Source organism: Panulirus ornatus, chromosome 5, assembly GCF_036320965.1.
Source record: "Panulirus ornatus isolate Po-2019 chromosome 5, ASM3632096v1, whole genome shotgun sequence".
Taxonomy (NCBI): domain Eukaryota; kingdom Metazoa; phylum Arthropoda; class Malacostraca; order Decapoda; family Palinuridae; genus Panulirus; species Panulirus ornatus.
This window is the reverse complement of record NC_092228.1, coordinates 22,006,185-22,020,002: the sequence shown is the minus strand read 5'-3', so window position 1 is coordinate 22,020,002 and position 13,818 is coordinate 22,006,185.

The window sequence follows — 13,818 nt, the reverse complement described above, 5'->3', positions numbered from 1 at the left end:
GTAAGAAAGGGTTAGGTGCTGTTCTTTATCTTAACCACAGATGTTAGTTATAAAGAGTTAGATGCCGTTCTTTTGCAAGATGTAAAAGGCAAACTCCATCCCATAGCGTACGCTAGTCGAACACTAAACAAGACAGAAGCCGATTATAATGTAACGGAGTTAGAAGCATTTGAAGTAGTGTGGCCACTTAAACACTTTAAAGACTATAGATATGGGTATGGCGTCACCATTAATACTGAACATCGATCTTTGCTTGGCCTATATAAGAATATAAATCCTTCCGGCAAGTTCGTCAGGTGGCATTTAATCGTACAGGAGTTCAAATCCTTGTTTAGATATGTTCCCGGTACGACCAATCATGTCGCTGATGCTGTATCCCGTAATGTAGCCACTCTTACTATCTTTCCTACGATGGACCGAAATAAATTTCGTGATGCACAGAACCAAGATCCCCTTTGGTCTGCAGTTCCATCTTACCTTAAGGGTCATACGGCTAATCCCACAGTCAAGACTCCCGTCCCTCTGCGGTAATGTTTAGTTCAGGAAGATGGGTTATGTAGGGAGGCAACTCTGGCTGCTGCTGCCTCAACTTTAAGTGAGGCAGGCTGTCATGACACTCCTCAGTCTGCTCCTCACCCTGGCAGAGACACATGACGCGCCTTCATTACTATTGGCCTAACATGGCACATGAAGTCTCTACCTACATAGAACATTGTCACGTTTGTAATGAGAATAAAGGTAACGCCATACCACATCTTCCATTGTTACCGTATCCAACATGTCCCTGGGTATGTGTGAGCATGGATAACCTACGTGGATCATACACCACACACTAGTGTACCAAGAGATATCTCCTAGTTATCATAGATACATTCACTCGATACTGTGAACTCGTACCCCTCCCGAATACAACAGAGAACTGTGGCTATAGCTTTCAAAGAATGCCTTCGAGATGGACATTAACACACCAAATTACCTAGTTACAGGCAGTGGAGGCGAGTTTGATAACGCGCTGTTGTCTGAACTCTGTGAATTGTATCACATAAGGAAATGTAACATCGTAGCCTGTCACCCGCCCAGCCTCGAATGGCTTGGTCGAAAGGCTTAATGGAAAGATTCTGGACCACCTACGAGCACACATGGACTTCGCTCACTGGGACGACTGCAGGTCTGACGTGCGAGATTCTTTGAACCCATCCTTTCACCAGTCGATAGGGGACACACCTCACTTCGCTCACCACTGCTGTGACAAAGTCTCCTCCTGTGAGATGTGGTCAGAAGTAAAGGCCAGAAGATATACTGACACTGAAGACTTTACAAGTGACACATTCAGAATGACTCAACCAATCCATCAAAGGATCACTTCTGAACTTCAGAAAGCCACACACATATGCGCTAGGGAATGTAACAAGTCAGTTAACACACCACACCAGACAGTTGAGGAAAATTGGTCATGATTAAAAACTTAGTGAGAACTAAAACTGACGTTAGATTCGTGGGTCCATACAAGGCGACACAGCATATAGCAGGAGACAGCCACAAGCTCACTCACATTCACACTGGAGAAGTCAGGGAAGAACACAGGGATAACTGAAGGCTACTAAGGTCCCAAGATCCAGCCCGTCCTCCTGAGGGTATGTAGATCAGGAAGATCCGAACTCCAACTCATCTTCCTCCTCTCCCTCCTCACCAGATGGTGGTTCTGTTACTACTCCTACACCTCAAGTATCACATCACTATAACTTACGTCACCGTCACATTTAGACAGTTTATCTTTAGTGTTGATTTGATTTTGTGATGACATCCTTTTGTTCTTTCTCGTTCTTGTGGTGACGGGAAAGTTTGACCCCGGCAGTACGTACGTACACCTGATCACTCCGCCTCGGAATGGGTCACTCATTCGGCAGTTGTTCGTCGTAATGATACAAGCGAACCATCTCGAACATACTGGACATTCTCATGCACCTCTCGGAGCCACTGGTCTCTGCGTTAACCCACGTACAAAACCTGTCTGATCAGGTACCACCCGCTCTCCTCACTCCTCACTGGATGTGGGAACGAAACAACACACAGTCCACCTGCAGTTGGGTCACACATCAATTCCCAAAAGATGGCAAATTCAGCTCCTACAGTAGACTCTTCTTCCCAGCTGCTAAGCCTGAGGCTCGTAGCAGAAGGAGAAGAGGTCTGTTGGACGCAGTTGGAATTGTAGATAGATTTTTATTTGGTTTAGCTACAGAAGGGGATGTAGATGATGTCTACCATGATATCATGCTGAAGAAAGACGATCATCATGAATATGTAATTAACGCTCACTCTCATCTATTAGCAACTTATGATAAATATATTATGAGCATTACTGGTACAGTGAATATAATATGAGCATTACTGGTACAGTGAATATAATATGAGCATTACTGATACAGTGAATATATTATGAGCATTACTGGTACAGTGAATATATTATGAGCATTACTGGTACAGTGAATATAATATGAGCATTACTGGTACAATGAATATAATATGAGCATTACTGATACAGTGAATATATTATGAGCATTACTGGTACAGTGAATATAATATGAGCATTACTGGTACAATGAATATAATATGAGCATTACTGATACAGTGAATATATTATGAGCATTACTGGTACAGTGAATATAATATGAGCATTACTAGTACAGTGAATATGATATGAGCATTACTGGTACAGTGAATATAATATGAGCATTACTGGTACAGTGAATATATTATGAGCATTACTGGTACAGTGAATATAACATGAGCATTACTAGTACAGTGAATATAATATGAGCATTACTAGTACAGTAAATATATCATGAGCATTACTGGTACAGTAAATATATTATGAGCATTACTAGTACAGCAAATTACAACATATACAATCAAGCCAGTACTATAAATATATCACGAGCATTACTAATACAGTAAATAAGAACGGATACAGTCAAGATACATTATGCAAATCCTTCATTCCCCACTGGTACCACGTACTCAGTGACGTCATTCGAAGGAAAGAAAGATTTCTTTATCGGCGAGCGGTTTCATTAAGCCATGCTGGAACAAGTGATTTTCGAACGTGTTCAGCAAATACTGCATGACGTCGGAATGTTTCCAGGATTCCAACTCCACATGTGAAGCCGTCTCTTTAAACATTTTATGCAGGGTGTTCTCGTCTTCCGGAACATTCGTCTGGAGGACCAGGTATCTCACACGGGGTTTTTCCGTAGCATCGTAGTCCCAGGGCATGAAGAAGTTAAGCCGTACATGGCGTGGCTTTTTTTCTGCCTGACTCACGGCCTCTTTAACAGGTGAAGTGCGCTCCTCGTCCACGACTCCGTCGTCGTTTGTGACGACTACGTCATCGTTTGTGACGACTACGTCATCGTTTGTGACGACTACATCATCGTTTGTGACGACTACGTCATCGTTTGTGACGGCTCCGTCGTCGTTTGTGACGACTACATCATCGTTTGTGACGACTACATCATCGTTTGTGACGGCTCCGTCGTCGTTTGTGACGACGACGACTACATCATCGTTTGTGACGACTCCGTCGTCGTTTGTGACGACGACGACTACATCATCGTTTGTGACGACGACCGTCGTCGTTTGTGACGACTACATCGTCGTTTGTGACGACTCCGTCGTCGTTTGTGACGACTACATCGTCGTTTGTGACGACTCCGTCGTCGTTTGTGACGACTACATCGTCGTTTGTGACGACTACATCGTCGTTCGTGACGACTCCGAGGTGCTCCGTCACGCCCGTGTCCTCAACATGAGAGGAGCGGTCTTCTTCAGGAGGTGAACGGGAGGCGTTGCTCTTGACGTCGCCCTCCGCGCAGTCCTGAACGGGCGAACAACGTTGGTCACCGTGTGTGGAGCAGTCAGCCACAGTGTTCTACTCTCCTTGGCTCACCTGAGGCTAGGTGGAGCGCTCCTGACAGCGCATCTGAGCCTTCAAACCTTGAGACTCGTCGCCCAAAATCCACTCGAGTATCCAGGTAACCAGTGAGTAATGGAACACCACGATGCTCATGTAGTAGCCTGCAAAGACAGACAGGAGAACCCTGGTAGAGTACTCCCGGAGAGGCCCGACCACCAGGGTCACCTTCAGACGATTATACCAGTGATATGCCTTGATGAAGGACAGGACGCGCATCAAGACTGGGACCCTGAACCACACGGAGCACGTGCTGATCTCGTCCTCCACCAGGAGGTCGAGGGGCCCACGGAGGAGCTTGCTCACCAGGGGCAGTCGGTGGAGCAAGTCCCTAGCCCAGTGCTCTTCGACGATCAGCCTCTGCAGAAGCTCGACCTTCACGTCAAAGTGATACTGGAGGACAGTTAAGTGTGCCCCTAGCAACACCACCGCCTGAATGACGGAAATGAAGAAAAGAAATTTATGCATTGTTATTAGGTATTTCATTGACTTGGTCTGGCTGATATCAATTTCGAACAAAAGGTTGATATCGAAATCCTTGTTCCATACAGTGAGGTAGCGAGAGTCGTGGGTCTGATACTGCAAATGTATAATATGAAATCAGCGGTGCCCCCCAGTGAGTTTGAACATTATTATAGTTTTCTTACTGCTGGAGTGGAACCAGAAATGTTAAGAGTTTGTTTTGCCTTTTGTAGGCAAGATAATATAGAAAACCACACAGTTCACATTGATAATGTAACTCACACAATTTTGATTTCTCATGTCGAGAACAAAATGGCAACAGCCTCTCGTTCTGTCATAATTTCATGTTTGAAAGGAATTGGTGATTCAATTTGTTATCCAACCAATATTAAGTTGACAGTGAAACATGAGGGTAATTGTGAATGGAATTTAGTGTCTGGATCAGATGTATGGGTGGAGTCATTATACTTTTGATCAGGATGAAGCGAACGACATAAGAACAATAGTAATGTGAGAGTTACTCTACCTCTATCTTCCTCAGGCAACGCCTATGATTATTACCTGTCCCTTTGAGCAACCCAAGGATATGACAGTTCAAGATGGTTTATATGTATATAACAGCTCCTGTACAATGTGACATGATAACATATCAGGGATGACACTGGGTAAAGGAGGGACCATCTGTGTGAGTCGCATCAACTCACGATCTGTCAGGTTTTCTAAGGTCAATTATTCCACCATCGCCTTTAATTTGTCTAAGTTAGTTCTCTCTACTGTCATTCCAGGACCAATATATCCCATAGTCTGCACAAATCACCATCAGATGATCACCTCCTATTTACTAGGATGTTATCTTGTGGCCCTAGTAGTGATACAGGTAGTGATCTTAGTGTGTTACTTCAACATTTCAAAACCAGTTCAGAAGAATTTGGGTGCCAAGTCTGCAGCTACAGTGGTTTTTATCCTTAGCTGATTCACAAAGCAGCTGAAACAGTCAAAAGGAAAGCCAATGAGAAGATCCCAATAGAGAACAAGGTGATGAAAACTTTGTCATGTGTTTATAACATTATAGTAAGATATCAATGACGTAGAATCAATGTGTAAGTGTAGTTACCATAGGTAGACTAATACATTTGTATCCTAAATGTCACATCAATGTAGAATCTGTATGTATGTGTAAACTTAAACTGCTTGACGATACACTGGCTGCCGAGCCCCTCCTCTGTAATCCTGAGTACAAGAACAGTGAAAGTTACCAGGGAAAGTTGCACTGGTGGTGAGTGTCAGGGGAAAGTTGCACTGGTGGTGAGTGTCAGGGGAAAGTTGCACTGGTGGTGAGTGTCAGGGGAAAGTTGCACTGGTGGTGAGTGTCAGGGGAAAGTTGCACTGGTGGTGAGTGTCAGGGGAAAGTTGCACTGGTGGTGAGTGTCAGGGGAAAGTTGCACTGGTGGTGAGTGTCAGGGGAAAGTTGCACTGGTGGTGAGTGTCAGGGGAAAGTTGCGCTGGTGGTGAGTGTCAGGTACTCGGCCGGTGGCGCCGGCCAGCGAGAGAGGCAGTGATGGACCGGCTTGCATTGCAGACACACACACACACACACACACACACACACATACTGATCTCCTGGCTAACTGGTGTTCTCACTTCTTGTTGTCAAGCTGAGATATAAATATATATTTTTTGTAACGTGGACTTTGATTACTAGACTAAGAAGACTCGCAGGGCAGGTGATCATATGAAACGTAAACCATCCTGAAGCTTAGATCATCATAACTAACGTAAACCATCCTGAAGCTTAGATCATTATAACTAACGTAAACCATCCTGAAGCTTAGATCATTATAACTAACGTAAACCATCCTGAAGCTTAGATCATTATAACTAACGTAAACCATCCTGAAGCTTAGATCATTATAACTAACGTAAACCATCCTGAAGCTTAGATCATTATAACTAACGTAAACCATCCTGAAGCTTAGATCATTATAACTAACGTAAACCATCCTGAAGCTTAGATCATTATAACTAACGTAAACCATCCTGAAGCTTAGATCATTATAACTAACGTAAACCATCCTGAAGCTTAGATCATTATAACTAACGTAAACCATCCTGAAGCTTAGATCATTATAACTAACGTAAACCATCCTGAAGCTTAGATCATTATAACTAACGTAAACCATCCTGAAGCTTAGATCATTATAACTAACGTAAACCATCCTGAAGCTTAGATCATTATAACTAACGTAAACCATCCTGAAGCTTAGATCATTATAACTAACGTAAACCATCCTGAAGCTTAGATCATTATAACTAACGTAAACCATCCTGAAGCTTAGATCATTATAACTAACGTAAACCATCCTGAAGCTTAGATCATTATAACTAACGTAAACCATCCTGAAGCTTAGATCATTATAACTAACGTAAACCATCCTGAAGCTTAGATCATTATAACTAACGTAAACCATCCTGAAGCTTAGATCGTCATAACTAACGTAAACCATCCTGAAGCTTAGATCATTATAACTAACGTAAACCATCCTGAAGCTTAGATCGTCATAACTAACGTAAACCATCCTGAAGCTTAGATCATTATAACTAACGTAAACCATCCTGAAGCTTAGATCATCATAACTAACGTAAACCATCCTGAAGCTTAGATCATCATAACTAACGTAAACCATCCTGAAGCTTAGATCATCATAAGTAACGTAAACCATCCTGAAGCTTAGATCGTCATAAGTAACGTAAACCATCCTGAAGCTTAGATCATCATAACTAACGTAAACCATCCTGAAGCTTAGATCATCATAAGTAACGTAAACCATCCTGAAGCTTAGATCGTCATAACTAACGTAAACCATCCTGAAGCTTAGATCATCATAACTAACGTAAACCATCCTGAAGCTTAGATCATCATAACTAACGTAAACCATCCTGAAGCTTAGATCATCATAACTAACGTAAACCATCCTGAAGCTTAGATCATTATAACTAACGTAAACCATCCTGAAGCTTAGATCATTATAACTAACGTAAACCATCCTGAAGCTTAGATCATCATAAGTAACGTAAACCATCCTGAAGCTTAGATCATCATAAGTAACGTAAACCATCCTGAAGCTTAGATCATCATAACTAACGTAAACCACCCTGAAGCTTAGATCATCATAACTAACGTAAACCATCCTGAAGCTTAGATCATCATAACTAACGTAAACCATCCTGAAGCTTAGATCATTATAACTAACGTAAACCATCCTGAAGCTTAGATCATCATAACTAAACATCACAGGAAGCATGGAACATCCTGGGAAATATATACGATCTTAGGAAACGTGGACCATACTTGGAAGCGTACACCATCCTAGGATGCATGGATTATCATGGGAAACGTACACCGTCCTAGGATATATATACCATCTAAGGAAATGAAGACCATCCTCGGTGACGCAGACTATCCTTGAAAACGTAAACCATCCTAGGAAAAGTTGACCATCCTTGGAAATGTAGAGCATCCTAGGAATTGTAGACAATCCTTAGAAACATAGACCATCATAGGACACGTAGACTAACCTAGTAAGGCAGACCATCCTGGGAAACCCAGACCATCTGGACCATCCTGGGAAACGCAGACCATCCTCGACAATGTGGACTAAACAGGAAATCTACACCATCCTGGGAAACACACAACCCTAGGACACATGGATCATCCTGGGAAATCTACACCATCCTGGGAAACACACAACCCTAGGACACATGGATCATCCTGGGAAATCTACACCATCCTGGGAAACCTAGGCCATCCTAGGTAACGTAGGTCATCCTAGTCAAGTTTGATCATCATACAAGGAGACCATCCTGGGAGACATAGACCATCCTAGGAAAGGTAGAGCGAACGTGGTAGGTGACGTTGTGCATAATATCGTTATATTATGATGACGTAGAAGGTCAAACAACCACAGTAGTTTGTATTATGACGATGATCAACTTGATGTTGTGTTGTTAACGTAATAAGTGACGTTAGGAGGGTAGTATAGGTCTATCATCTGTGATTAGCACACGTTTCATCATTTTTCATCATAGTCACAGTTCATTTTGGTAAGAGAGAGAGAGAGAGAGAGAGAGAGAGAGAGAGAGAGAGAGAGAGAGAGAGAGAGAGGATGTGCTTGGTTGTCGCCCAACATGACCTGCTGCTGTACGGGGCGTCAGCAGAGAACGTTTTCTCATCACAGAAAACGACCAGCTGCCATAAGGAGAGCAGCTGGTCGACCTACTACGTCAGGTGTACCATATTATGTGGCTCACCCTGGGTGGCAGGGTGTCAGTTTGCTAGTTAGCCTGGGTGGATGGCTGGGTGGGTGGGTGTCAGTTCGTGGGTCAGCCTGGGTGGCTGGGTGGGTGGGGGTCAGTTCGTGGGGTCAGCCTGGGTGGGTGGCTGGGTGGGTGGGTGTCAGTTCAGGTCTCGCCCCGTAGTGTTAAGGCCAAACCACCTAGCTGTGTGCTCTGTGTATCTATATAACTCCAAGCCTTTCTCGCGCCTGGCCTGGCTTCATCCTTAGCTTATCTCTCGTATCAACTCTTGCTGTCGCCCTAAACCTTCCTCTCGTGTCCAGTCTCGCTCATCCGAAGGCTATCTCTCCTTCACCGTCTCTCTCATCCGATCTCTCTCTCTCGTATCCATCCTAACTCTCATCCCAAGCCTGTCTGGTGTCCAGCCTCTCTCATCCCAAGCCTGTCTGGTGTCCAGCCTCTCTCATCCCAAGCCTGTCTGGTGTCCAGCCTCCCTCATCCCAAGCCTGTCTGGTGTCCAGCCTCCCTCATCCCAAGCCTGTCTGGTGTCCAGCCCTCTCATCCCAAGCCTGTCTGGTGTCCAGCCTCACCTCATCCCAAGCTGTCTGGTGTCCAGCCTCTCTCATCCCAAGCCTGTCTGGGGTTGTCCACTCTTTCATCCCAAGCCTGTCTGGTGTCCAGCCACTCCTCATCCCAAGCCTGTCTGGTGTCCAGCCTCCTCATCCCAAGCCTGTCTGTTCTCCAGCCTCCCTCATCCCAAGCCTGTCTGGTGTCCAGCCTCCCTCATCCCAAGCCTGTCTGGTGTCCAGCCTCTCTCATCCCAAGCCTGTCTGGTGTCCAGCCTCCCTCATCCCAAGCCTGTCTGGTGTCCAGCCTCCCTCATCCCAAGCCTGTCTGGTGTCCAGCCTCTCTCATCCCAAGCCTGTCTGGTGTCCAGCCTCTCTCATCCCAAGCCTGTCTGGTGTCCATGCTATTTCATCTCAGGCATCTCTCTCTCTCTTCCACAGCCTCCCTCTCCTCTCAGGCTTCTCTCTGGTTCAGCCTCTCTCTCGTCCAAAGCTTCTCGATCATTCACAGCCTCACTCTCCTCTCAAACCTCTCTCTTGTCGACCCCTTCTCATCCCAATCCTCTCCCTCCTTCACAGCCTCACTCTCATCTCGAGACTCTCTCTCGTATCCATCCTAACTCTTAACGCCAACTTCTCTCACGTGACCAGCCTCTCTCTCTCTCTTCTTACCGATATCGCTCTCCTTCCAAGCCTTTCTCGCGTCCAGCCTCGCTCTCATCTCCAGCTCCCCTCACGTCAAGTCTCACTTTCGGCCCAAGTCTTTCTCTCGTGTCCAGCCTCTCTCAACTTAAGACTTTCTCCCTCTCACAACCTCTCCTTCATTCGACGCCTCTATTCCACGTCCCTCCTATTTCTCATTCCAATCTTCTCCCTGGTGACCAGCATCTCACATCATCATAAGCCTCTCTCTCTCTCTCTCTCTCTCTCTCTCTCTCTCTCTCTCTCTCTCTCTCTCTCTCTCTCTCTCTCTCTCTCTCTCTCTCTCTCTCTCTCTCTCTCTCTCTCTCTCTCTCTCCCTTCTTTTTCACAGCCTCTCTCTCTTACCAAACCTGTCTCATGTTTAGCATCTTCCATCCCAAGCCTCTCTCTCGTTCACTGCCTCTATCTCCCCTGAAGGCTCTCTCTTGTCCCGCCTCTCTCATCCCAGGCCTCTCTCTCGTGTTCAACCTAACTTTCATCCCAAGCCTCACTTTTGTTTTCATCGTCTCTGATATAAAGTCTATTCCTCCTCCACAGCCTTACTCTCCATCAAAGATCTCTCGTGTCCAGCATCTCCCACCACAAGACCATCTTATGTTTAGCATTTTCTCATCCTGAGCTTCTCTCTACTTCGAAGCCTCACTCTCCTGCCAAGCCCCTTTCATTCCTAGCCTCTCTCAAGCAAGCCTCTCTCTCCTGCCAAGCCTCTCGCTCATTCCCAGCCTCTCTCCTGCCAAGCCTCTCTCACCTTCCAAGCCTCTCTCATGCAAGCCTCTATCACCTTCAAAGCCTCACTCTCCGGCCAAACATCTTGTGTTCAGCCTCTCTCATCTCGAGCCTTTCTCTCCTACAAAGCCTCACTCTCATCCCAGGCCTGCCTCTCCCTCCCTCTTCACCAGCGGTATCTAAACATTTTCAGTGTTGCAGGTCCACATGAATTTGAGGAAGAATTAAAGAAATTATGGAGCTTTTTTTAATGTGTCCCATATTCACAATGTTGCTTCAAATCTTACAGTTGCACGTGCCGGGCTACCACAATAACCGCCACCTGATTGCCACTCTCCTGGAGGAGGAGGAAGAAGCCGATGTTGTGATAGTAAACATCACATGATGTATCACTAATGGTCATAACATCAAACATTATGGCTACACATCCCGACAATCACCATATATATATATATATATATATATATATATATATATATATATATATATATATATATATATATATTTTTTTTTTTTTTTTTTTTTTTTTTATACTATTCACCATTTCCCGCGTTAGCGAGGTAGTGTTAAGAACAGAGGACTGGGCCTCTGAGGGAATATCCTCACCTGGCCCCCTTCACTGTTCCTTCTTTTGGAAATTGAAAAAAAAAAGAGGGGAGGATTTCCAGCCCCCCGCTCCCTCCCCTTTTAGTCGCCTTCTACGACACGCAGGGAATACGTGGGAAGTATTCTTTCTCCCCTATCCCCAGGGATAATATATATATATATATATATATATATATATATATATATATATATATATATATATATATATATATATATGTCTCTGTGTATATAAATGTATATGTTGAGATGTATAGGTATGTTTATTTGCGTGTGTGGCCGTGTATGTATACACATGTTTATGTGGGTGGGCTGGGCCATTCTTTCGTCTGTTTCCTTGCGCTACCTCGCTAACGCGGGAGACAGCGACAAAGCAAAATAAATATATATATATATATATATATATATATATATATATATATATATATATATATATATATATATATATATATATATATATTTCATTTATTATCTTTATTTTGCTTTGTCTCTGTCTCCCGCGTTTGCGAGGTAGCGCAAGGAAACAGACGAAAGAAATGGCCCAACCCACCCCCATACACATGTATATACATACACGTCCACACACGCAAATATACATACCTATACCTCTCAATGTACACATATATATACACACACAGACACATACACATATACCCATGCATACAATTCACACTGTCTGCCTTTATTCATTCCCATCGCCACCTCGCCACACATGAAATACCATCCCCCTCCCCCCTCATGTGTGCGAGGTAGCGCTAGGAAAAGACAACAAAGGCCCCATTCGTTCACACTCAGTCTCTAGCTGCCATGCAATAATGCCCGAAACCACAGCTCCCTTTCTACATCCAGGCCCCACACAACTTTCCATGGTTTACCCCAGACGCTTCACATGCCCTGATTCAATCCACTGACAGCACGTCAACCCCGGTATACCACATCGATCCAATTCACTCTATTCCTTGCCCGCCTTTCACCCTCCTGCATGTTCAGGCCCCGATCACTCAAAATATTAAGACAATATGGTGTGGGAGGCAAGTTGTTAGAAGCAGTGAAAAGTTTTCATCGAGGATGTAAGGCATGTGTACGTGTAGGAAGAGAGGAAAGTGATTGGTTCTCAGTGAATGTAGGTTTGCGGCAGGGGTGTGTGATGTCTCCATGGTTGTTTAATTTGTTTATGGATGGGGTTGTTAGGGAGGTGAATGCAAGAGTTTTGGGAAGAGGGGCAAGTATGAAGTCTGTTGTGGATGAGAGAGCTTGGGAAGTGAGTCAGTTGTTGTTCGCTGATGATACAGCGCTGGTGGCTGATTCATGTGAGAAACTGCAGAAGCTGGTGACTGAGTTTGGTAAAGTGTGTGAAAGAAGAAAGTTAAGAGTAAAAGTGAATAAGAGCAAGGTTATTAGGTACAGTAGGGTTGACGGTCAAGTCAACTGGGAGGTAAGTTTGAATGGAGAAAAACTGGAGGAAGTAAAGTGTTTTAGATATCTGGGAGTGGATCTGGCAGCGGATGGAACCATGGAAGCGGAAGTGGATCATAGGGTGGGGGAGGGGGCGAAGATTCTGGGAGCCTTGAAGAATGTGTGGAAGTCGAGAACATTATCTCGAAAAGCAAATATGGGTATGTTTGAAGGAATAGTGGTTCCAACAATGTTGTATGGTTGCGAGGCGTGGGCTATGGATAGAGTTGTGCGCAGGAGGATGGATGTGCTGGAAATGAGATGTTTGAGGACAATGTGTGGTGTGAGGTGGTTTGATTGAGTAAGTAACGTAAGGGTAAGAGAGATGTGTGGAAATAAAAAGAGCGTGGTTGAGAGAGCAGAAGAGGGTGTTTTGAAATGGTTTGGGCACATGGAGAGAATGAGTGAGGAAAGATTGACCAAGAGGATATATGTGTCGGAGGTGGAGGGAACGAGGAGAAGTGGGAGACCAAATTGGAGGTGGAAAGATGGAGTGAAAAAGATTTTGTGTGATCGGGGCCTGAACATGCAGGAGGGTGAAAGGAGGGCAAGGAATAGAGTGAATTGGATCGATGTGTTATACCGGGGTTGACGTGCTGTCAGTGGATTGAATCAGGGCATGTGAAGCGTCTGGGGTAAACCATGGAAAGCTGTGTATGTATGTATATTTGCATGTGTGGACGTATGTATATACATGTGTATGGGGGTGGGTTGGGCCATTTCTTTCGTCAGTTTCCTTGCGCTACCTCGCAAACGCGGGAGACAGCGACAAAGCAAAAAAAAAAAAATATATATATATATATATATATATATATATATATATATATATATATATATATATATATATATATCCATATATATATTTTTTATTATATATTCATTTTGCTTTGTCGCTGTCCCCCGCGACTGTAAAACTCCCTCCTAATACAGTGCAAATAGACTGGAACTAGGCAGTAGGCTGGTACCAAGCAATAGACTGATCTAACCAGTAGGCTTAAAAAGACAATAGACTGCAACTAGGCAGTAGACTGAAGCAGCATT